Source organism: Chiloscyllium punctatum, chromosome 11, assembly GCF_047496795.1.
Source record: "Chiloscyllium punctatum isolate Juve2018m chromosome 11, sChiPun1.3, whole genome shotgun sequence".
Taxonomy (NCBI): domain Eukaryota; kingdom Metazoa; phylum Chordata; class Chondrichthyes; order Orectolobiformes; family Hemiscylliidae; genus Chiloscyllium; species Chiloscyllium punctatum.
Genome location: NC_092749.1, coordinates 104,073,574 through 104,100,289, shown reverse-complemented (window position 1 = coordinate 104,100,289; position 26,716 = coordinate 104,073,574). Strand labels below are relative to the sequence as shown.

At 40.8% G+C, this 26,716-nt stretch overlaps 1 protein-coding gene across 4 annotated transcripts in view; it reads right to left on the bottom strand.

The window, feature by feature from the left end:
* LOC140483284 (uncharacterized) overlaps nt 1–21,403 on the bottom strand; it is a 62,732-nt gene extending 41,329 nt beyond the window's left edge. For all 4 annotated transcript variants that reach the window (XM_072581435.1, XM_072581436.1, XM_072581437.1 and 1 more), the window contains exon 1: nt 21,330–21,403. The gene's annotated coding sequence lies outside the window, so the exon portion shown is untranslated. The remainder of the gene's footprint in view (nt 1–21,329) is intronic.
* Between the last annotated feature and the right edge of the window lie 5,313 nt (nt 21,404–26,716).

Sequence of the window (26,716 nt, the reverse complement as noted above, 5' to 3'; positions counted from 1 at the left end):
CTTCGGTCCAACCTGTCCATGCCAACCAGATATCCCAACCCAATCTAGTCAGTTTCCTGCTGCTGGAAAAGGAAAATAAAAAAGTGAGGGTGCCATAATATAGTCTTTGTTATAGCACCAACACTTATATATCAATCTCACATGATGCTACGTTAACATCAGCTTGAGCTGGTACTTGCTGTTCTCTTTATGGTATATTGTATTGACGTTTTCTGCGTAATTTTCCCTCTTTGAATATTCAGGACATTTTACAAATCTTTTAGCACGTAGCAGAAAATAAATATCCACAAATCCAAACTCTTGCCGCACATTTTTGTTACAGTTTATATTGACATGCAACATTGAAAATCATTGTGTAATCCATGGAAAAGGAAGATTTGTTTGTAAATTATGTAGTTCAGAACCACTGGACATCCCAAAGCAGTTTACAGCCAATGACGTCATTGAGAATTGCAGTCACTTTGCAATGCAGGGAAATGCAACAGCTGATTTGCATACAGCAAACACCTACATACAACAATGTATTAATGACCAGTTCATTTTTTTGTAATACCGATCGAGACCAGGACACCGAGATAACACACTTGCTCTTCACCAGAATAAAAGCAGTATATGATCTCTTACCATCACATAGAACAGAATTAAAAGAATGCAGCTCTGATTTACAGTACTCACACTTGACTCCAGACTGTTAACCTATAATTCTGCTCTCAACTCTCTGGGTGGGACTTGAACTCATATCCTTGTGACTACTTAAAGGTGATCTAATACTAACTGTGCTATGATGTAACCAGTCTTTATGTAATGACTTTGCTATATTTTCATGAACCAGTAGAATTAAACAGTGTCCATAATAAATTTACTTTCCATTTTATTTCGATAACAAATGCATAATTCCCAAAATAAAGCTTTAAACAAAATAATACATTGCACAATAACATGATTACATCAAAGCACTGAATTAATCATGTGTCCTCTAATACCTTAAAGATCTTACTTTAAGCTCTCAGACTCTTCCTAATATCTGAGCATCACTGAATATTTTGAATCACAGCAGTTTGACAAGATTTCAGCTATATCGGTGCATGCCAAGTATATGCAATTTGCAGAATTCCTCTCCATGTAATCTATGTATTAGCACACGATCATGGTTTTGTGTGGAATTCAAATGTTTTGAAAAGATTTTCAAACAGGTTGAATTCTTAAAACTATGTTAGGCATATAAATACATTTAACTACTGATTAACAACAGAGATTTTGTTATGACTTTCGCAGGTAGAAAGTATCCATAATCATGACTTCTTTGTCTGTGGTGAAAAGAGTTTGTAAACAATGTAATTTATTTTTAGTCACTTACAGACTTCGCCAAAAATGCAGCTTGAAAATTGTTTTCTGAACCGTATGAGACTTAAGAAATTTATGGAAAGTTGGAAACTGCAAATTATAAATTTAAGTATTTTATCAGGTCAATGTTATTCATATAAATTTACATTTGTTAAAGACTTTTTAAGCCATATAACTCTCAATTGGTGCGTTATTGAGTAAATGTTCTGCTCCTATTGGGGGTCAGGAATTGAAGACTAGGGTTAGATATTAGGAGACAGTGAGGCCCGCAAATGCTGGAGATCAGAGTTGAGTGTCTGTTGCTGGAAAAGCACCTGCTGAAGGGCCCTGGCCCAAAACGTCAATTTTCCTGTTTCTCTGATGCTGTCTGACCTGCTGTGCTTTTCCAGCAACACACACTCAACTTGGGTTTGATATTGTTGAATGGTGACACTATGCTGAAATCAGATCTCATGGACTGTAGCCTATTGAGCAGTTTAAAATTTAATTACGATGCTTTCACACATATATTCAATTTAGTTATTTTTGAAAACTAATTTAAGGAAAACTTGAGGACTAATTTCAAAAGGCTGATCAGGTAAAATTTCTGTTTTTTTTGAACTAGTAAGTGTTTATATGTATTGAGCATACGATTGAGTGTGAATAGGAGTGACTGATTAAGGACACTGATGTTTAAATTCCAGAAGAGTTCATAAACGTGAAAAAGAGACAGGCAGAAATGAAAACAAAAATTGCAGAAAATACGCAGTCAGATAGGTTGCATTTGTGGAGAGAGGAACAGAATTAGTGTTTTAGGTCAATAAAAGCAAAATACTAGATACTGAAAATCTGAAACAGTCACAAAGAATTCTGGAGAAACTTAGCAGGTCGAGCAGCAACTGTAGAAAGAGAGTGTTAACATTTGAGGAAGTCATACCAGACTCAAACTTGTTTAAGATCAATAACATTTCACAGCATAGGAAGTATCTTGCTTCAGTTTGAGGTTTTAAAAGTAAATTTGGAAAGCAAAGACTTTTTTTCCCATAAATATTTATATTTTCTAATTATTGAAATGTGGCAAGTAGCAAATCTTTAAATTTAACAAGTTAAATTTTGAAAGCAAAAATCCTCCATAGCTTGCTGACAGAATATAAACATAGATTAAAGTGCAATCGCTCTGGTATTTCTAGATCTTCCCACATACATAACTTAATAACCACCACATGCGGATCTCCCACATTCCAACTCATTGTTTGCTTCCAAAACCAACAGTCCTCTCCATAAGTTCCAGACCTTCTTTCTCAACACGTACCGATGGACAAATCCAACAATCTCTCTTAATTACAGCAACTATCTTATTTGCTTGTATCAACCATTATAAGTGCATTCCCAGAAGAAACTGCAGAAGAGCTACATAGTTACTATATGGGAAAACATTGTTACTAAACTAGACAGACAGAAAACAAAAGGTGAAAGTAGCGGAAGGATAGAGACAGTAACAGGAAAAAACAAAGAATGCACAGGCAGAGATAAAATGCTAATTGCTTGAGTAATGCCCATGAAGATGATCAACACATTGTATCTGATGTTTCTTTCATATAATAAAGGAAGATCCTATTTTATCACGAGCACTAATACAAAAGAGTCCATGTTTATTTAAACACAAGATAGCAATATAAAATATACATGTGTTTAACTGTATGTTTCATGCACCAATATTGATTACAAGAATTGACTGTGTTTTATATGTATATTTTCATACCCAAGCTAAAGTTCAAAACAAAAACCTTGAAGACAAGAGATGAAGTTGTACTGTGACATGTAGTGTTTAGTAGGAAATAGTGTGACTGGCAGAGACATCCTTTCTATCTTAATTAACTATCAACACTGAAGAAGGAAACTGAACATATGAAGCTTGAATGATGAAACTCGGTAATTTATTTTGCAAAGTTAACAAATAAATTACTTTAACATATTAATGCAAAAATCAAAACAATTGAAAAGAGGATGTCAAAAGAGCAAAGGAATTGCATTTAGTTAACGCCTAATGTTTTCAGGGCATCCAAAATGTTTTGCAATCAATTCACTGCTTTTTAGGCAAATGCAGCAGCCACACAAATGGCAAATAAATGACAAAGGATTCTACTTTTGTTGGTTTGTTCTATGCGTTGGTTAGAATGAGGAAATTGGCAGGGATAATATGGCATGGGGACGTTTACATCCAGCTGAATAGACATTGGAGATTAGAACTGCAGTATATCCTTGCAAAGCACTGAAACATTAGGCGAGATTTTATGCTCAATTTATAATCTTTTGATTCTAGCATGCTAACAACCAAACCAAGTTGGCAACAGTAAATCATATATGAATTTTTAAAAACGATTTTTGCTTTTTTCTATGGCAAGAAACTCCACATAATTCCGCTGACTACAAAGTAAACTTGATCAGCTATCTGGATTTTTGTGATGCACTGGAATTTAATTTCAAGTAGCTACATAAAGTAGCATTCAGGATGGAGACACAGCTACAACACTCCAGGTCACAATGTGCTTCAGGAAATTGCTGTGGAACAATCTTGTTAGGTTTACATCAACTCTAACCCCAATTGACTAAAGTGTCATCCTCAACTGGAAGTGGCTGAAGAAGTTCTTGTCCTGGAGAGCTCTTCCTCCCAATACATCGTATTGGATGCAAACTCCTCAATAGGGTTAATTCCATTGCATTTTGGATTTGCCATTAGTCTTATGAATTAAATAAATGCTTATGGAAGTTGACAACAAAGTCTGTATGTTCAATATACTTTGGTTATTAAAAAGTACATAATATATTGAAAATTGATTCACCAGATGCAAAAGTTATTTGAACCTTCTTACTAATAAAGTTGAAGTATTTCCTCTGGGAAGCAGTTGGCAAGATTTTCCTAATGGCATAGCAGTACTGGATCATCTTCAGTCCACTTTGATACTCAAACCTTTTACAGGTTAAATTTCATAAAATTAAACAATTCTGTTATTTTCTAAAAATTCCGGTCTTCAAGTCAGATATTTTATTCATGTATTTTGCCTAAGCTTCAATGTGAAGGGGCAGGATGTTGCAACCAACAAAATTACCTGCTCTCCCTTTTTAAATTGAGAACTCATTGCTCTCCAGGGAGAACACAAACATGAGTCCCCGAAGCTTAGCTCACGTATGAACAACTTTCAGACATGACGAGAACTCCCTGCTCTTCTTCAAAAAAGAAATGCTACATCAAAGCAGACAAGATGAACTTTAGTTACACGGTGGATTTTGAACAAATAATTTTTTATCATTATATTTGTAAGAAAGAACAGATACGAGGGCCAACTTGCTTCTATTCTCTGGGTTTATGTGCCTCAGTATAAGACACAGAAGTCTCTCCAAATCCATATCAAGCAAACAGCACATGTTAGAAAGAGAAACAGAAATTGCTGGAGAAACTGCGGTCTGGCAGCATTTGTGGAGAGAAAGCAGACTTAGGAGTCCAGTGACCCTTCTTTGGAACAGTTCTAAAGAAGGATCACTGGACTCTAAATGTTAGCTTTGCTTTCTCTCCACAGATGCTGCTAAACATGCTGAGTGTTTCCAGCAATTTGTTTTTCTTTCAAATTTACAGCAACTGCAGTTCTTTGCTTTATTTTAGCATACCTACAAGTTTGATTATTTCTTGCACATATGGATTGGTTTGCATGCATGGCAAGTACCAAACAGAAAATGCTGTGTGCTGTCTGTTGGGTATTGCATCATTTCTCAGCAATGAACTAAGACTCCCATTGTTAGCAATCAAACTAGAACTAATGCAGTTCTACACAATGTAATACATGTCACACTAAAAGTTCTCTTGCTAAAAATGTTTGCATTTTGCTTAAAAAAATGCTGCAAGCTATTTTGTTCTTTTTTCCATTTTTAATCACCCTGGTTGGACACATTATTAAATAGCTCTGTAGTTGGTGGAACTTGAATGCAAACTCCAAGCCCAGAGGTAGGGACACTACTATGTGCAACATATTTTGGTTTGTTTTACTGCAAATTAGAGTAACTTAATTGTGAACAGTTATTGACAATGACACTTTATTGGTTAGCGTATTGAGTACTGGAGTTGGGAGGTCATGTTGCGGCTGTACAAGACAATGGTTAGGCCACTATTGGAATATTGTGTGCAATTCTGGCCTCCCTGGATAGGAAAAATGTTGTAAAACTTGAAAGACTTCAGAAAAGATTTACAAGGATGTTGCCAGGGTTGGATAATTTGAGCTATAGGGAGAGGCTGAATAGGCTGGGGCTGTTTTCCGTGGAGTGTCGGAGGCTGAGGGGCGACCTTATAGAGGTTTGCAAAATTATGAGGGGCATGGATAGGATAAATAGACAAAGTCTTTTCCCTGGGGTCGGGGAGTCTAGAAATAGAGGGCATAGGTTTAGGGTGAGAAGGGAAAGATATAAAAGAGACCTTCAGGGCAACTTTTCACACAGAGGGTGGTATGTGTATGGAATGAGCTGCCAGAGGAAGTGGTGGAGGCTGGTACAATTGCAACATTTGCAAGGCATTTGGATGGGTATATAAATAGGAAGGGTTTGGAGGGATATGGGCCAAGTGCTGGTTGGTGGGACTAGGTTGGGTTGGGATATCTGGTCGGCATGGATGGGTTGCACCGAAGGGTCTGTTTCCGTGCTGTACGTCTCTATGACTCTATGACAACTGTAAATTATAATGGAATTAAGGAAAATATTATAGTCATACCATCAATGCATGCTCAAAAATTACTGAATGGACAGAAGGATTCTTCTTTTGGAAGAAACATTCCCCAATTTTTAAGATTAGCAGATGATGTCAGAAATAATCCTGGAGGGCAAACCAAAGATTGTCTGGGAAGACACACACACATTACCCTGTCCATACAAAGTGGACCACAGTATTTCAGATAATCTAAAGCAATGGTACAAGCAAATAACTCCATTTCCTTTCAGCAACAGTTCTCAATAGACAAGACAAATCTGTTTCACTCACATAGCATTTTTAATAACAAGAGAGATTACACCATTCTAGATTTTTAAAACAACTTAAAAATTCATCACTAATTTGATTGAACAAAAATCTCAAGAATTTTATTGATAATTTTCTGTTCTTTGATGGTAAAAATTGTTTTCTATGTACTCTGTGTCAAGTTGATATTTGGCATCCAGTCAAAATGAGTATTCCAGTTTATTTTAGTCAAACAGCCAGTATGACTAAGTAAAATTCCAGATAGTAAATCAAAAAATAAAGGTGCGTTAACAACTGAAATGTACGTAGTGTGAGATGATAAACACATTAAGCAAGGGCTAAACACAAGCCTGAACAGTATGAAAACAGTAGCTAAATTCTTATTTTCACAGGCAACTCTGAACAGTTCTATCTTTGTGCTTTGTCAAAATTCATTGAGATTTTTGTTACCATCTCAGTCACTAAAATTCATAAAGTTCATAAAATTGGAACATTTCTTTTTATCTTAGAATTAAAACAGCTTTCATTGTCACTTGCATTCATTTAAGTGCAGTGAAAAGTTTGTAATGTCACCTCTTGACGCCATTTTAGGTACACATACTTTAAGTGCTGTTACAGATATGAAGTAGTTTAAAAAAAAGACTAGAGTTTAAAAAGTATCTTTAAAGTACTTTAGTTATAAGCCTTTTTCACTGAGTCCGTGCCCACTGGACTTCAGAACACAAGGCCCTGTTGCCTCCATGCGCTGACTGCTGTCCCAAAAGCATCTCCAGGACTTGTCCCCCAGCTGACCTGGTCTCACTTTGCTCCCACTCCGGGCTCCAGACCATGATTTGTCTCCCAGCTCGGCCCAAGCTCACTCTGCTCCCTAGCCACGGCTGGGTTCCAGGACTCAGCCCATGCTTGCTCTGCTCCTGCTCTGGATCTAACTTGCTTCCAGGACTCCACCCAAAAGGTTGGCCGAGCCTTGGTCTACTCCAACTCTGGGGTCGGTCAGGATTCGCTTCCCGCACTGGCCTGGTCTTGGACTCATCTCCCACACCAGGCTGGTCTCATCCCCTCCATTTGGGGTAGTTTAATAAGTTAAAAGTTGGGTGGGGGTAAGAAAAACTGCTAAGGGGACAAAGAGGAAGGAAAAGGAACTGGTGAGGACAGATGCTCCGGCTGGAGTGTCTCTCTCTGCCGCCATCTTGCAACTTGTAGATGCTGCCAGACCTGCTGAGCTTTTCTGCCAATGTTCTGTTTTTGTGTAAACACGTTAACTTGCACTGTGAAAAGCTGATAGCGGTGAGGTCCTGGTGAATGGACTGACTCTGGTAGATCTGTGCCATCTGGTTGGAATAGGCAAGCTGTGCATGCTTCCTACTGAATGTCTGTAAAAAAAAAAGTGGACAAAAAGCAGTCCTCTGCTCTGTCCAGGTCATAATAGAAGTGTGTTCTTCAATTGCCTTTTATCATTTCAAATCTCTGGCATAAAGCAGCATCATGATGTATCTTTACATTTTCCACTCTTTAAAAATAGTGTCAAAAATTGGCAGTGCATCAACTTTGTTGATCATTATCCTCTATCAGTGTTGCAATTAGTAGCACATTCAAAGACTATTTTTTTCCATTAACTCCGGCATATTCCAGGGCTTTCTGCTTCCGCTCTGTCACTTCTCAGTAAAGGACAGAACTTCTCTTTCCTCTGTTAGAAATGGGGTAAAAGTGTTGTTTTTGCAGATATAGAAAAAGCATACAGAAAAGGGGTACAGCAAGAGAACTATTAACTCTGCAGGTATTTAGGGAAGAATATCTCTACTTTTTAGTGCATAATTATGGATAATTAAGTACTAACTTTAATATAGATTTATTAAAGAAAATAATTCCTTTTACCATAATGTTTAAAACAACAGTTTCAGCAAAAACCTAAGATTACTGAAACATATAAGCGAAGCATGAAAAAGATACATTGTTAAGATGTACGTACAAGAATGGAATGTACCTATGGATAATGAAAGAAGTTACAAAGGGGAACATCGAGATAAGAGTTTAGCCTTATGACAGCATGTGCAAGGGGAAAATTGCCAACTTGGAAAGAAAGGGGCAATGGGCGTGGAGCATAGATGAGTAGAGGTGAAATAGTAAGAGAGAGATTGGGTAATTCATAGTCTGGAGAGATGACCTCACTCAGCTCAAAGGGTATAACTGGACACTAACCTAAGTTCTAATTTGCTTCATTTGCTTATGTAATTGAGGCCCGTGCTTGCAAGTTCGTAATAAATTGTCTTGTTTCCAGTTTTGGTGGTCTCGTCTAAATTTTATTGATTTTGTTTCGAACAGATTTGGGTGCTCGTCCTGGGATCCCATCATCCGGTCGCTCGGCAATTGTTGGGAAAACGAAGAAGGTGCATCTCGCTGATTTCGGCGGTCTTTAGTTTCCCTCTTTGCCACAGCGGCTTTGGGCGAGCGGGATCTGGACTGAGACCCTGGAAACGAGACGGGTTGAGATGCGGCAGGTCCAGTCGGGTGACTCTTGTGTACACAAGACTCAGGTAAGAAAGGTCTTAAAAGATTTATCCGGGCAACCGGGGTAGGCAGGGGTATTTGCTGTCATTCGGATATATCCAGGGATCCGGGGAACTGGTGACTGGAATAGGCTAATCCAGTCAGCCAGGGTGGGTAGCCGTTGATACTGTTGCTAGGTGGATGTATCCAGGTGGCTGGCAACAGTAGTTGCTGCCAGTTGGATATATCTGGGGATCTGGGGAACCGGAGGTCTGGTCGACCGGGGTTGGTAGCAGCAGTTGCTACCTGGTGGATACGTCCGAGTGTGTCCACGTAGCCGGCAACCGGGGTAGGTAGCGTTATTTGCTGCCAGTTCGATATATCTGGGTAACCGGCGACTGTGGTTGGCAGCGGTATTTGCTGCCAGGTGGATGTGTCCACGTATCCGGTGCCAGTTGGATATATCCGGGGAACCAGGGTTCTGGACGACCGGGTTAGGCGAAAGTGATCAACCAGGGTTGGTAGCAGTTGTCACGGTTGCCAAGTGGATATATCCGGGGAATTGCTGCGGGACAGGGTGCACAAACACACGGTGGGAAGTTCGGTCGGGAACGGTACTGGTCGCCAGGTATTGCCGCAGAACAGGGCACGCTGACATGCAGCAGGAAGTTCGGTCGGGTAGGCGACCGGGTATTGCCACTGGATAAGGACGCGCAAATTCGACCAGGTAACTCTTATGCACAGATCAAGGTATGAAAAGGGACCTTTAAGTATTATCTTGGTGGTTGGGACGTACGGAATGTACGGGGAATTGGCGATATTAAATTAAGCATATGTCCATGGAAAAACAGCCCGTGTCAGAAGGCTACTGAAGGGCTGCTGAGGGTACACGACCTTAGGTGGTCCGGCATGTACGAGAAGTACGGGGAATTGGCAACACATAAATTAAGATATTTAATTTAAGAGGGAGGTGTCTACCTGATTCAACCACCCAGCTTTAGACCGGTTGTTAAGAGGGGAAATCCCCCACGGCAAGGTCAGGACTCTGAAGTGGGTGCTGAAGAAGGTGACCCCGAACCTCAGTAAGGTTAACTAAATTACATAAAGAAATGGCCGAGTATTGAAATGGGAAATAATAATAGTGATTTAAGTGTAGAAGAAGAAACTAAAGGGATGTCCGAGGACTGCATTAGGAAAAACGTTACGAGACTGGAAGTACAATCCTCGTACGCGAGGAAAGAATACAAAAATGATAAAATGTCAATGAAAAACAGCCTTACAGTCAGGAGGAATCAGATTATGCTTCATGTCAGAAGGGCTACTGAGGGTGCACTTCGTAACTAATTTACGGCCAGACATCCAGAAAAATATTCAAAAGCGAGAGGAGTTGTTGCGGGAAACTCAAAGTGTCTATGAGACTCTGTGTGAGTGTGTGAGTGTGTGAGTGTGTGAGTGTGTGAGTGTGTGAGTGTGTGAGTGTGTGAGTGTGTGAGTGTGTGAGTGTGTGAGTGTGTGAGTGTGTGAGTGTGTGAGTGTGTGAGTGTGTGAGTGTGTGAGTGTGTGAGTGTGTGAGTGTGTGAGAGTGAGAGAGTGAGAGAGTGAGAGAGTGAGAGAGTGAGAGAGTGAGAGAGTGAGAGAGTGAGAGAGTGAGAGAGTGAGAGTGTGAGAGAGTGAGTGTGTGAGAGAGTGAGTGTGTGTGAGAGTGAGTGTGTGTGAGAGTGAGTGTGTGTGAGAGTGAGTGTGTGTGAGAGTGAGTGTGTGTGAGAGTGAGTGTGTGTGAGAGTGAGTGTGTGTGAGAGTGAGTGTGTGTGAGAGTGAGTGTGTGTGAGAGTGAGTGTGTGTGAGAGTGAGTGTGTGTGAGAGTGAGTGTGTGTGAGAGTGAGTGTGTGTGAGAGTGAGTGTGTGTGAGAGTGAGTGTGTGTGAGAGTGAGTGTGTGTGAGAGTGAGTGTGTGTGAGAGTGAGTGTGTGTGAGAGAGAGATAGAGGAAGAAAGAGAAAAGAGCTGTACAGCTAGTAGAAAGTTTAACTCTTTGTGATTCAGTCTGAATGCACATTTGTTTGTTGGTGATTGAATGTTCCCTGGAGCTTGAGAGCCGGAACTGTTTTGAATCTGATTTCTATTATGGAAATTTTAACAGGATTTCTTTTAAGGTTAAGGACTTTACAGATTATGAAATAAAATGTTAACTCCTGCTCTTTTTACAGGTCATAACTGCCTTACTATCAGTTTCTAACTGATCTTTTTTATCCTTACATAAAAGCGATTTATGGAGGACAGTTGAAGTTTCAGTCCAACATTAGATTGTAATAAATAAATAAAAAATCCTATGGTTAAAATTGGTGATCTTGGATTCGGCCATTATTCATGCATTAGAAGTTTTTTTTAATCAATCTATATATAGCATTGTAATTGAGCAATGACTGGTCAGGACTACTTAAGAAAACTGATTTTGCATTTAAATCAAGGGACTAAAACTGGGTAATTATAGTGAATTTACAATCAAGATTCCTAAATGTATATTTAGGAGCAGGCTTTAAAGTTAGACAAGCATAAATTGACAAATTATATTTGAGATTACAGGGAGCAAGAAATATTGCAATATTTCTTTAAAAATCAAGGTCTAAACAAAACATTGGGTGATGAGGAATGACCATGAGGTTGCCCTAAAGCTGTTCAGTTGGTTAAATTGGCTCAGCAGTTGATCTGGCAATATAACATGAGAAGCAGAAACAGAAGGAAAAAATAATGATAAGCCACGGTTAATGAGGTAATAAAGAAAAGGACAAAACTAAAAGGATAAGGAAACCGAAATGGTGGCGGGCAGTATGTTGAAAATAAAGTGAGGAGAAAGAGATCGGGGAGGAGATGTTAAGGGGTCTGGTAGACAGGAACAAGGATCAAAGTGGAAATCCCCACAGGTGGGATGTTATTACTGTGGAAAGACAGGTCACTTTAAGAGCGAGTGTCCTGATCTGAAAAAGGAAGTAAAGGCAGTGCCGTTTATTAACCTTGATGAAAAATAGATTTAATAAATTTAAAGGTGGGACCTTACAAAGAGGACATAGTTTTCTTAGCCGATACGGAGGCAGCAAGGTCATCCTTAAAGTTTAAGCCAAAAGGAGTGGGAACGAAAAAGTTAATTGGATTATGGCGACAGTTTTGTGATGAGAGGCACGAAGAATCAGTTTTGTGCTCATGACAAGATATTGCCACCAAATTGGGGACTGAATTAACTGCAAGGGGTGCTATAGAGTCTGTTGAGGTTCTTAAAAATGAATGTGCTCGAGCAAACAATTACAGAAACAGAGTGAGAAGTCACAAGTGACTGGTAAACAAACAGAACTGCGCGATTTCAGTTTTGAAAATGTTTTAGTCACTTGTTGTATTTCCGCCCTGAATTATAATATATATATATAATTAATATTTATAATAAATCAATTGTGTTAGCCTGAATCAATATTAACTGGCAGGATTCCTTCACATATTCTCAGTGACCTGTTATATTGATTCATGGTTAATTTAAAACGTGAACTGCATTAATTCATTGTTAATTAAAGAATGGAAAGATACATTACTGGCCAGAGTGTGTGCAGGCAGTGGCGGCAACAGTCTTATTGGTAGAGGAGAGTTGAAAACGTACTTTTGGGGGAGCCTTAATAGTCAGCACCCCACATCAGGTACGGACCATACTAAATCAGAAAGCAGGACAATGGCTCACAGACTCTCGATTCTTGAAATATGAGACAATCTTAATAGAACAGGATGGCCTTGTATTAGTCACAGACAGTTGCTTGAATCCAGCTGCATCTCTGTGGTGGAGAGAGGGGCGTGGCCCTTGGCAATCCAGAACATGACTGCCTTGATATTACTGAATATCAGACTAAATTGCGAATGAACTTAAGAAACGTACCGTTGCATGTGGGACCTTGGTTGTTTATCGACGGGTCCTCCCGGATGATTGAGGGTAAAAAAAAACACAATGGATATGCTGTAGTAGAGGGAAGCATATCGAGGCTGAAAGACTGCCTAATGGCTGGTCAGCCCACACTTGTGAACTCTATGCCCTAGAAAGAGCTCTCAGAACCTTAGAAAACAAAAAAGGAACGATATGTAAAGACTCCAATTATGCGTTTGGAGTGCACATACCTTCGAAAAAAAAATTTGGCAAGAAAGAGGACTGATAAATAGCAGAGGAAAAAAACTAGCTCATGAGGAATTGATAAAACAATTGCTGAAATCTCTGTTACTCCAGAGAGGAATAGTGGTAATTTATATAAATGGACATCAGAAGGTGAATGACCTGGAAGTAAGGAGAAATAGACTGGTCAAAGAGGTAGTTAAAGAAGCAACCCTGAATCCACAAGGAGCAGTAATATACTCCCTAATACCTGCAATTTCAGATCTTCAGGGTGCTCCGTTGTTTACTACAAAGGGGGAAAAGGGACCAAAAGATTTAGGAGCTGTAAAGACAGCAGATGGAGCAGCCTTATAGTAGTTAGTAACCCCCCCATCAAGTCAGAACTGTGTTAAACCAAAAGGCAGGGAGATGGTTGACGAGGCCATCCTGATGGAAAAAGATGACCTGGTGTTAGCAATAGACACTTGTCTAAACCAAGCTACCTTCTTATGGAAGGGAGAACCCCTAGACAAATGAGAATTAGAACATGACTGTTTAGATATCATAGAGTATCAAACCAAAATTAGACAGGACCTGAGAGATCTACCTTTACATGACGGGGATAGATCGTTTATAGATGGATCATTGAGAGTAGTGGAAGGAAAAAGACAATGGATAACAAAAGCCAAACAGTAGAGGCAGACCGGCTGCCTAACACATGGTCAGCCCAGACCTATGAATTATTTGCATTAAATTAAGCTTTAAAACACTTAGAGAATCGGGATGGAACAATTTACACTGACTCTAAATATGCTTATGGAGTAGTCCATACCTTTGGAAAGATATGGCAAGAACGAGGACTCATCAATAGTCGGGGAAAAGGAGTTAGTCTATTACGTGTTCGGACTGCCCTAAGACATGACATCTGCCTTTTTCCTTATGAAATGATGTTTGGACTACCATTTCTAGGAGGGAAAGGAGGTGCCTACAGCTGAATTTAATGACAGGTTTTTGAAAAACTATATTGTGGCACTTGGCTCTTCATTATCTATTCTTAGGAACAAAGGCCTGCTGGTGCAGACACCGCCACTCAAGTTTGCAGCACATCAGATACGACCGGGTGACTGGGTCCTGATCAAGACCTGGAAAGATATCAAACTACACCTGACTACTGAGACAGTCATCCGAACTGCTAAGAAAGGGTGGAGTCATCACACTTGCGTCAAAGGTCCTGTGAACGCCCCATTGGCGGAGTGGCACGCTCATCCTACAGACAACCCTCTGAAAGTTAAGCTGAGAAAGAGGGAAAAGACTCTTTTTTTAATGTTTGATGATATATATTGTTATTGATTGTAAGGGCTATGTGGACTCACCTCTCCCTGACACCTAAAAGGTCAAGACAGGACGGTAGGCAGGGTTTAGAGTTGGGTAGATACTGATATAGTACGGTAATATTAGTAATACTAACTATTCAGGGAGGCGGGAAAAATCACTTCACTACACTGTGCCAGAATTATGCTAAACAAGAGGGACTTGCCGACTGTTGGGTCTGTGCAGAGGTCCCACACCATGGCGAATCTGGGATCCCCACCTCGGTAATACCGCTCACTAAAAAGTATACGACATACAACAATTTGATGTGGGTTCAAATAATACAAAGTGGAGATCTGAAAGGTGCAAATATAACTAAATCAGGGCGCTATTAATAGTCTTAGAATTTCCCCACTGAAAGGAGCAGTGAACACCACCTGTTTCTGTAATCAGAATGATGCTGCACCTTTTCAACTAGGAAAATCATCTTGTGTCCATACCAGTCAAGCCACGACCACTCCCCGAATATTAAATGGCACATATTGGGTATGCTGTCTGAAGGCCTATCCATTTATTCCCAGGGAAAAATATGTTATGAAACACTTCCTCAAGACAAGGTTGGAGTGGCTGCTGTTACCTCGCTTATATAGTCCCTCACCTCCAAATAGAGCCCAACCTGAGAAAGGAGCGGGGGGGAATAAGACCCGAGAGGTCTCTGAAGGAGACCGTCTGCTGTGGACACTACGCCCAAACTATGGTACTACAAGGGCAGGGGTGGAAATACAGAAACTGGCGGCTGCCCTTGAAAATTTAATTAATTATACCACCGACGCAATGGGGGAAACTCAACCCCAAATATCGGCCATAACCACTGAAATGATTGCCACGAGACTAACAGCTTTACAAAGTCGAATGGCTTTAGACTATCTTTTGGTCGAAAAAGGGGGAACCTGTGCTCTGGTAAAGAATGTTGCACCTTCATCCCAGACACTTCTTCCATAGTGGAAGATAAGGCAGAAATAGTAAAGAAAAAGATAAGCAATACAAGAGAAATTGGAGATGAACTCCGAAAAGATGAAGGATGGGAATGGGGATGGGGTAACTGGAGATTGACCGGGTGGGGAAAATGGTTAGTGAATTTAGGCATTTATGTGCTACTAATAATTGTAGGTAGGGTTTAATGTGTTCACAAGTGCAAGAAAGAGAGAGTAACAGATTACTCCTAAAGTTTGAAAAAAAAGACAAATTTAGAAGGACAGAAATGACTAGATTGTGAACCTCGACACCATAGGATGAAAACAGGGCAGAAAATAAGATTGCAAAAACAACAAATGGTTAAAAGAAATGGGGGATTTGTTAGAAATGGGGTAAAAGTGTTGTTTTTGCAGATATAGAAAAAGCATAGAGAACAGGGGTACAGCAAGAGAACTGTTAACGCTGCAGGTATTTAGGGAAGAGTATCTCTACTTTTTAGTGCATAATTATGGATAATTAAGTACTGACTTTAATATAGATTTATTAAAGAAAATAATTCCTTTTACCATGATGTTTAAAACAACAGTTTCAGCAAAAAGCTAAGATTACTGAAACATATAAGCGAAGCACGAAAAAGATACATTGTTAAGATGTATGTACAAGAATGGAATGTACTTATGGATAATGAAAGAAGTTACAAAGGGGAACATCGAGATAAGAGTTTAGCCTTATGACAGCACGTGCAAGGGGAAAATTGCCAACTTGGAAAGAAAGGGGCAATGGGCGTGGAGCATAGATGGGTAGAGGTGAAATAGTGAGAGAGATTGGGTAATTAAGAGTCTGGAGAGATGACCTCACTCAGCTCAAAGGGTATAACTGGACACTAACCTAAGTTCTAATATGCTTAATTTGTTTATGCAATTGAGGCCCGTGCTTGCAAGTTCGTAATAAATTGCCTTGTTTCCAGTTTTGGTGGTCTCGTCTAAATTTTATTGATTTTGTTTCTAACGTGATGAAGGGCTTTTGCCCGAAACGTCGATTTCCCTGCTCCTCAGATGCTGCCTGAACTGCTGTGCTTTTCCAGCACCACTCTAATCCAGAATCTGGTTTCCAGCATCTGCAGTCATTGTTTTTTTTACCCACTTCTCAGTGAAGGAGACCATCTACAATGAGCATTTGAACTGAAATTTTACTGATCATCAACTTACTTCATATTACAAATCCTAGCTGCACATAATCCACGATCCTCTTGTAGTGGAATAGTTAAATCCTTACACAGAAGGTAGAGGTTTATATTCAAGAAGATTGTTATTGGGTCACTGTTGCAGTAAAATTCCAGCACAATACAAAACTACCCTTCCTAGTCTCTCACAGCTCAGTGTCTTCACCAACTTCAAAGGTTTATCTATGTTGCCCTTAAAATAAGTTAGTTCATGACTTTTAATGCTATCAAAAATATATTTTCAGATTCTTTAAGAAAATACCTCATGCCACTTCATCCAATTACTATTACCTTTTATAGCAACACATTTAAATTTTACTTGTCTTATCAAGACCTATGCCTTACACTTCATATGGAACTCCCATTTTCCTTGGTTTCAGAGACAGTATGCCAGAGATTAATGTTCTGAGGACATGGGTTTGAATTCCACCTAGGCAAATAGTAAAATCTAAACTCAAACCTCCAAAATTAAAAGTTGGTTAAATGGAAACCATGTTATCAAATCTGATTGTCATAAAAACTATAATGGTTCACTAATGTCTTTTAGGGAAGGAAATCTGCTACTCCCACTTTCTGATCCACAGCAATATGATTGCTTCTTAACTACCCTCTGAAGCGGAAGAGCATATCATTCAGGTTATGGGAAATTAGGGGTGAACAACAAATGTTAGCCTTGTCAAAGAAATTCATGTCCCATGCAAGAATATTAAAAATACTCACTTTTAGACTCTATTCAATTCCCAAAATCATAATCCCACACTGGGGATGCACTATGGGGCAGAAAAGAGAAAAACTTCCATCTAAATTATGAGTCCCTCTTCATTTCAAGTCTCAAACTTTCTTTATCTTCTATCCTACATAAGCTTGCTTATTCCTGATTTATTGTAATAATTAAGACAGAATCTTCTGAGGAAACTGGCTAAAGTTGCAAATGTGTCACTCTATATGCTTTTCCTCTTTCCTAAACAGTTGTGATCAAAGTTTCTCTCAATTTTCACTGCACTCTTCCTTGGATTCAAAACTGTGAAAGTATGCGATCATTCTTTGCATTTTGCAATTTAGAGGCTTTTTAAAAAAAAATTACAAAAATGGAGAAAATATTGAAAACTTGGAAAAAAATCAGTTAGCATCAGTAAAGGGAAAACTTACCACCATGATACATGCACCTGAAACAAGACAAACCATTCCTTTATCTCGATAAATGCGCGAATTGAACGAGTTGTCTAACATTTTTTTCTTTTATTTCAGTTTTGCGGTCTTTGTTTTCATTTGTAATTCTAAAACTTAGTTTCACTTAAACACAACTTTCCAAGTAATCTCACCCCTTTTATTCTGTACTATCATTTCTTTTAGGAAACATTAATTAAAAAAGCTTTGCTGGACCAATCATTAGACTTTTTAAAAAGTTCTCAAGTAAATACAACACCTTTTTGACAGAACTCTATTTAACACACGGAATAACAAAGTCAAAGTAATTAAATATTTTCTACCTTCAGTACTTTTGTACACAAATTGATTTATCCATTCCATTCATTACCATTCATTAGCAGCGAACTTTGAATTTTTTTAGGTAAAATTTTACAAGTGAATTCAACTTTGACGAAGGATCACAGACCTGAAATACTAACACTGTTTCTCTCTCCACAAGTGCTGTCAATATTTTCGGTCCTTTTATTAACAACTACAGTTATACTTTGTATCAATCCACGACAAAGCACATTATAGAAAGTCTGAAGGAGTTTTAAGGAAAACACAGAGAAGGCAACAAGGAATGGGGATAGTAAATACAAACCTTATCAGTAATACCCAACAGGATTATTCATTTTTTTCTAAAAAAATCACTGTCGTCAGCAGTGTTTTAACAAAATAACACTAGACCTGTGCATTACCAATCTGTTCTTTCCCATTCTAAGTGATAATTTCCCAACATCTTCAAACTCTCCCAACAGCCACACAACGCATTTTCCTTTGTGGGTGGAATGTGATATCGGTTGAAATGTGTAATGCCATTCTCAATCCCATGCAAACTGCAGTCCATGTTGGCCCAATGTTTTCCATTTTAATGCCTTATTCCTTATTTTAACTTATTGCCCCATGTTCCTTAAGAAGTTTGTTGCACTGCATTTCCACTTGTCTGGTCATGGGAGACTGCTCTGAAGAGTTTCCAGTGTATAAGTGACCACAAGTGAAAGACACTGCCAGCAGAGATACATAATACTGTTGACACACAAGCTGCAAGTTTCAGCCCCTCCACCCACACTGGCTGAAGTGCCTCTATTTCATTTAATAAAAGCCCAGCACTTTGATTGTACACAGCTGAATCTTTGGTTGCCTATGGACTGGGAAAAGTCAGATCAGTGATGGATTTCCTTCGCAAGTGTGTAGAGGACGGCCCCCCAAAAGAGTTAATCCATATATTCCACAATCGGAAACCATGGAAGGAGGAGGAAACCTATAGCCTATTGAAGACCAGGTATGCTGCGCTCAAGTCAGGCACCCATACCTTTACAGAAATTCTATTAATGATCTCCAGATGGCCATCAGAGATGCCACAAGGCAATACCAGATTAAGTTAGAGACCCAAACTAACCACATGGACACCTGCCGCCTGCGACATGGCTTACATAATTGGATACAAAATGAAGCAGAACAGAATAGCTGATGAAAACACATTCCTCCCTGATGCACTTAATGCTTTTTATGCTCAGTTTGAGCAGAATGCCAGTGAAACAGGGTCACCTGACCCAACAGTCCTAGACACACCTGTTCCCTCAGTCACCGCTATTGATGTCAGATCAGCTTTCTTGAGAGTGAACCCAGGGAAAGCGACTGGCCCAGATGGAGACTCCAGATATGCATTCAGATACTGTGTGGACCAGCTGGAGGAAGTATTTGCTGACATTGTTAACCTCTCCTTGCTACAACCTGAAGTCCACACCTGTTTCAAGATGACCACCATCATCCCAGTTCCAAAGAAAACAGTACAGTACAGCACAGTGCAGTACAGGCCTGTCAGCCCTCAATATTGTGCTGATCTTTTATTCTACTCTAAGATCAAACTAAACTACATACCCTTCATATTACTCTCATCCAAGTGCCTAAATATGCAACGTACTTCAACTACTATCACCAGTGGCTCTGACCCCCATAATTATAAATTGCTTCAAAATGTTAGTCATGGCTGACATCAACTCTAGCCTCCCAGCCTACCCCAATTGCTTGCAATTTGCCTACAGACACAAGTCCACATTTCCCTAGCCCTACACTCATCCCTGCAACATCTGGATAAAGATACCTATGGTAGGATTCAACTATTGACTACAGCTCTGCCTTCAAAACTATAGTCCCCACCAAACTAAATTCCAAACTCAAAGACCTAGGTCTCACTCTGCCCTGTGCAACTTCCTAGATCATCTTCCTGACCCATAAACCACAATCAGTGAAGATAGACAACAACTACTCCTCCATGGCAATCCTCAACACCAGCACCCCAAAAAGATGCGCACATAGCCCCCTACTATATTCCCTGTACACTCATGACTGAGTGGCCAAATTTTATCCAAACTCCACCTACAAGCTCGTTGACGACACCACCGTGTTAGGCTGGATATCAAACAATGACAAGGCAGAACGTAGGAAGGAGACAGAATACTTGGTGACATGGAACAAGGATAACAAGTTCTCCCTCAATGTCAGCAAAAATAAAGAATTGATCATTGACTTCAGGAAGCAGAGAAGAGGGTACCCTCCTAACTACGTTAATGCAACTGGGGCGGAGAGGGTTGAGAGTCAAGTTCCTCGGAGTGACAATGACCACTAAGCTGTCCTGGACCACCCACATGGATGCGACAGTCAACAAGGCACAACAACGCCTCTTCTTCCTCAAGAGGCTAAGGAAATTCAGTACATCCATAAGTACCCTCACCAACATTTACAGATGCACCATAGAAAGCAATCTATCTATCTGGATGAATCACAGCTTCTACAGCAACTGTTCTGCGCAAGACCATAAGAAACGACAGAAAGTTGTGAACACAGGCCAGACTATCACGCAAGCCAACCTCCCATCCATTGACTCCATCTACACTTGTTGCTGCAGAAAGGCAGCCAACAAAGATGCCTCCCACCCTGGTTATGATCTCTTCTGTTAGGCAGAAGATATAAAACCTAAAACACATACCGATAGGTTCAAGAACAGTTTCTTCCCCTGTCATTAGACTGCTAAATAGACCTTTCAAATCAAACGCTGGCCTTGCTTTAATACACCTTCTGTGCAGCCGTAAATTTGTATGCCTCTCTCTGTATGTCCTAGTACATTATGAACTGCCTCTAGTGCATGCAAAACAAAACTTTTCACTATACTTAGGTACATGTGACAAGAATAAATCAAAATCAAGTTTTGTCATGGTGGAATGGGCAAGGGGGCAGGGAGACAGCAGGCGGGCAGTAGCACAGGGGCAGCATGGAGGGAGCAGCAAGATGACCAAAGCGAAGCACCGATTAACAAAAAAAATCCACAGAAAATATCCACTGCTGTGGATCCTCCTGGTATCTGGTGCCTCTCTCTTTCCTGCCCTCATCCTTCCAAACCGAGTTTCTCACACCCCTCCGTAAACAAAGCTGATCGACCTGGAGATGCTGCACACAGCTGTCTCCTCTCCCATTACCTGCCGCTTACACATAGACACCCCCGTGGGGCCTTGCCCGGAGTGCTCAGGTTTCACACCAAACCTCCCCCCCCCCCCAACTTCCCACAGCACCGCCCGCCCCGCCCCCCTCCTCCCACCTCAGCCCCGAGGGGATCCGGGGAAGGTTGAACCCCGACCGAACGCGATTGCCCTCCCGCCCTCATCAGCAGCTCGAACACGAACAGACTGCTCCCGGACAGACTGACCTGCTCTCCGGTTCTCTCTCCCAAAGGTCTGGGCGGTAGACAGACCGAGGAAACAAGAGGGGGGGGGGGGGGGGGGGGGGCAAGTGGGGGTCGCTGCAGTGCCCGGAAGGGCAGGTGTGGGTCCGGGAGGGGGAGGGCGTGGCCAGGTGTGGGCCCGAGGGGATGTCTCAGGAGGCCTAAGGTGGTAGCGGACACCGAGGGGTATATTGGGCTCGGTGGACTGGAGATGGAGGGAGGCAGCAGGTTATCTCCAAAGCGACTCCCCTGGGCCCTCGCTCCGGCGCACGCGTACTCCCACCTCGCCTCGCCCCGCCCCCTCAACCAAACGGCCGCCCCTCGCGCACCCCACCAGCTGTGCGCAGGCGCCCGGCAAGGGGCGGAGCGATACCGGTCGCCAGCGTTCGCTTGGCACCGCGACGTGCGCCGAAGCGGTAACGCGCCGTCCCTAGCACTGACGGCATCACGTAGAGCTGACGCATGGCGCCGTTGTTCACGCATGCGCACCACAGCAGAAACGATGTCCGCAGGTGAATTGTTAATTTTGGCGTCACGCGGGAGCATGTGTCACGTGACAGGGCGCTGCAGCCTCCCTGTCTCTTGTGGCACAGTGATAGCGTCTCTATCTCTGAGCCAGGAGGCCCGAGTTCGAGGCCCACCTTGCCCTGTATTTGCAGGTTGATGAAAAAAAGAGGTGGATGGGCTTTTGTAGAGCCCTGAGACCATAAGACCAGAAGTTAGGCCATTCAGTCCATCGAGTCTGCTCTGCCATTCAGTCATGGCAGATATGTTTCTCAACCCTATTCACCCATTGTCTCCCCACTCTGGAACCCTTGATACTCAAGAACCTATCTATCTCAGTCTTAAATACACTTAATGACCTGGCTTTCACAGTTTTCTGTGGCAATGAATTCCAGAGATTAAGCACTCCCTGGCTGAACACGTTTCTCCTTATCTCCAACCCAAAAGGTCTTCCTTTTTACTCTAAGGCTATTGTCTCAGATCCTAGTCTGTCCGACCAATAGAAACATTTCTCAACATTCGGTAGTCTGTATGTTTCAATTAGATCCCCCCCTTCTAATCTCCATTGAGTATAAACCCAGAGTCCTCAAATGTTCCTCGTATGCTAAGCTTTTCATTCCTGGAACCATTCTCTGAACCTCCATTGAACATGCTCCAGGGCCAGGTACATCCTTTTTGAGATATGAGGCCCAAAACTGTGCACTCCAAATCTGGTTTATCCAGAGCCTTATACAGCCTAAGAAGTACTTTAATATGCAAGTCCTCTCAAAATAAATGCCATCATTGCATTTGCCTTCTTAACTACTGACTCAACCTGCAAGTTTACATTGAGAGATTCCTGACTGGAACTCACAAGTCACTCTGCACTTTCAACTTATGACTTTTGTCTCCAGTTAGAAAAGTGAGTCACAGAGTCATAGAGATAAACAGCATGGAAACAGACCCTTTGGCCAACTCACCCACGATGACCAGACATCATAAATTAATCTAGTCCCATTTGCCAACATTTGGCTCACATTCCTCTAAACCCTTCCTATTCATATACCCGTCCAGATGCCCCTTAAATGTTGTAATTGTACCAGCCTCCACCATTTCTTCTGGCAGCTAATTCCATACACGCACCACCCTCTGCATGAAACAGTTGCCCCTTATGTTCTTTATAAATTTTTCCCCTCTCACCCTAAAACTATGTCCTCTAGTTCTGGAATTCTCCCATTCCGGGGGAAAAAAATGGGTATTTACCCTATCCAAGCCCCTCATGATTTTATAAACTTAATGTCATCCCTCAAGCAAAAGCAAATTACTGGAGAAGCTCAGCCTGTCGGAAGCATGTTTTGAAAGAAAGTTAAGAGCTTATCTCTGAGCCAGGAGGCATGGGTTGAGGTCCCACCTACTCCAGATCAGAGTAATAACATACCCAAACAGATTGATTGGAAAAAGCCCAGACTTGCACACCCTTGCCACCCAATCTTTGTCAATATTTTCAACGGATAAAACTGAACAAATTGAAACAAACAATAAAATATATTTATGGTCTGCCTGGTTATCAATCTCCACCTCACGTAGACTCCAGAACCATCCCTGCTAGATTTGCAGCCCTCTTGGGGACAACAGTTATGTCCTGGGGAATGGTAAGATATTATTAATTACATAAAAGAAACCATCGCCAAATAGACTGGTATATGTTGTGGTTGTGCTCACAGGTATCATCTGAGCTGCTTTCTGTAGCTTCAGTGCTGGAAAATGGGATGAGCATAGAGGGATGTTTGATGAACATGATGGGCTGAAGGCCCTGATCCTGTGCTATAAAAACTCTATGACTCAATCCTTCTTATTGGCATTAGTTTAAGTTATTGATTCTTAAATGAGAAGAAATGTCCACACCAAATATTTGTCAGAAGTGAGGTTCAGTTATTGTTGAAAAATATATGTTTATTTATTAGTTAATAGCTAATGATATTGCATCTGAGCTCATGAGAGTCTCTTTTGAAATGTCAGGCTGGATGTAAGAGTATGAACACACACTGTTCAGAGGAAGGGTCACTGGACATGAAACGTTTACTCTGATTTTTCTCCACAGTTGCTGCCAGACATGCTGAACTCTTCCAGCAATTTCTGTTTTTGCTTCTGATTTACAGCATTCGTAGTTCTTTCAGTTTTTAGGTACACATAACCTTTGAGTAAGATAGAAATTGCACTGGAAAATTGATTAACTCTTCTCAGGAACAGTACTTGATCCCCTGATGGGTGGATCTTCTCTTGTGCCAGTTAACCCTTTCAAATGCAGATGTTAATTATCAAATGCAACATAGGTTATGAGACAGCCCAATCTGCTACTTTATAATTCTCATGAATGGTATGCGAGAATTTATTGAACCAAGCCTGACAACACATGATCCACTGGAGGTTATACAAATTCCAAAGTACAGTGAACCTTTCACTCTTATTCTGTAAGTTAAAGAAACTAGCATTTTGCAACCTGTTGTAATTATTTATGCACTGATATATTCATTATTGTGTTATACTTAGTTTTATTCTTTTAGACTATTTATAATTATTTAATAAATTATGATTACTTGTTTGATTTGAATTTACATCATGATTTTTCAATAAGTCAACCATATATAACACACAACCACCCTTAATTATAGTTCGTGTAATTTAGGGAAAGCAATGAAAAGCATACGGACAAGGGATTGAATGGTCTTCTGTAACAATTCCATCATCGGAATTAAATGGTCCTATTTTAAAGAGGGTCCAAAAGCAAGGACACCTGGGAATGCACATGTACAAAGTTTTCGATGCGGCAGCATAAATTGACAAAGCCTTTGCCAAAGCATATTGGATCCCCCCCCCCCCCCCCCCCCGCCTCATTACTTTATTGATGTTAAGCGGTTTGTTGTAGGACTGGAACAGATCACGCAAGGGAGAGGAGAGGCCTTGAGGGAATTGTAAAATTATAACATTGAAGCTTTGCCAGATCGGGAGCAAACACAGAGGTGATGGAGAGTGGGGTTTTTTGCGAGTTACAATATAGGTGTTGCACCGCTTTCTTGTCCGCTCTTATCTTGTTACCTCAAGAAACAGATGACACAAAGCACTTTCAAATCTTAATTGAGACATCATTGCTATGGTTCACATTTGAGCGCAACTTTGTGATGCTTCACTTGCGTTTGTATGTAATTTTTATTTTTAATTATTCCATTCCATTATTACATTTACATAAAAGTGTCAAGGGGAATGGAATATAAATGTGGGGAAGTTTCACTGCAGCTTATACAGGGCATTTGTGAGTCAGCGTCTGGAGTGCTCTGAACAGTTTTGATCCTACTTTAGATAATTGCTTTAGAAGCAGTTCAGAGAAGGTTCACTTGACTTACTTCTGATCATCTAAGGAGCTATCATATTAAGAAAAGGAAGGCATTAAGCGTAAGTATTATCGCTGGACTGTTAATCTAGGGATCCAGAAAATGTTCTGGGGAGCCGGATTTGAATCACGCCATGGCAGAGTAGAAATAGAGTTCAATAAATATCTGGAATTAAAGAGTCTAATGATGACCAGGAATGCATTGCTGATTGTTGGGGGAAAAAAAATCACCTGATTCACTAATGTACTTTAGGGAAGGACACTGCCATGATTACTGTGACTCCAGACCCACAGCAATGTGGTTAACTCTTAATTGCTCTCTTGGATGAGCAATAAATACTGGCCTAGCCAGCGATGTCCTCTTCCAGTGAAGGAATAAAAAAGAAGAAAGGTAGAACAAGGTGAGAGTTTAGAAGAATGAGAGGGAATCTCATTGAAACACGTAACATCTTAAGGGCACTAATAGGATGGGTGTTCCCTCCCGTAGAACATGGTTTAAGAATAAGAAGTGTCCCCTTTAAGACAGATGTAAGGAGAAGTTTTTGTTCTCTTAAGTGGTCATTAGAATGTGGAGTTGTCTATAATGTAACGCATTCTGAGTCATTGATTTAAATTCAGGTTGAATCAGATGATGTCGCATATGGGCTTGAAAGAGTTAATACTGAGTACCATAAGCACTACCACAATAATGAAGTCACATAGCCATCAGGAACAACAGCTTTGGATATCAAAGAAGTGTGACATAACATCTGGGTTCTTGTCAAATTCTTTGGAACAAAGTCTATCATGTTAATGTAACCTGCAATCAGTTGCTAACCAGCAATATACCGCATCTTGTTAACTACCAGGGATTCTATTACTTAGACTAGGAAGTGGTTTTCCTCAATCACACGACACCAAACAAGCCATGTATTTTCCTGCATTTAGAGGCAGTAACCTTCGTCTTGAGCCTCAGCACATACAGAATAGTGACTTGGCGTGGTCATGCGGTGAGCTGCCTTATGGATTTGGTTTGACTGCTCATCCAATACATGTGAGCTGTGGGAGATTCAGACTCAGCTTGAAGTCATCTGCTCGTACAGCACAATCAGCAGGGAAGAGTTCAAGAAAGAACCTGCCAGAAGAAGCCCTGGATGCAGTTGTCAATGAAAAGGAGTGTGTCACTGAATCATGGTTTAGACATGGTGAGAGGTGCCCTACAACAGCAGCTTCCTGGAGAAGGAGAGCTAGTAGCTCCAAAGCTGCTAACAGGTTGCATCGCTTAGAGATTTTTCAATACGCTATGTCGAAACATTTTTTAAATCTTCATGGAATCGAATGCCAAGTTGATACATGAGAACCAGTTCAAGACCATGATCAGAGCGTGTGTGCAGACTTAAATCACACTTAGCAACAAGTCTCATTTCTCCAACTAATCTTGGAATACATTGTTAACCATGAAGGTATATTGGGGATCCTCAGTTGATGAAAGCCTGAGTCTCCCACTCCAAAGTCGGTCCAG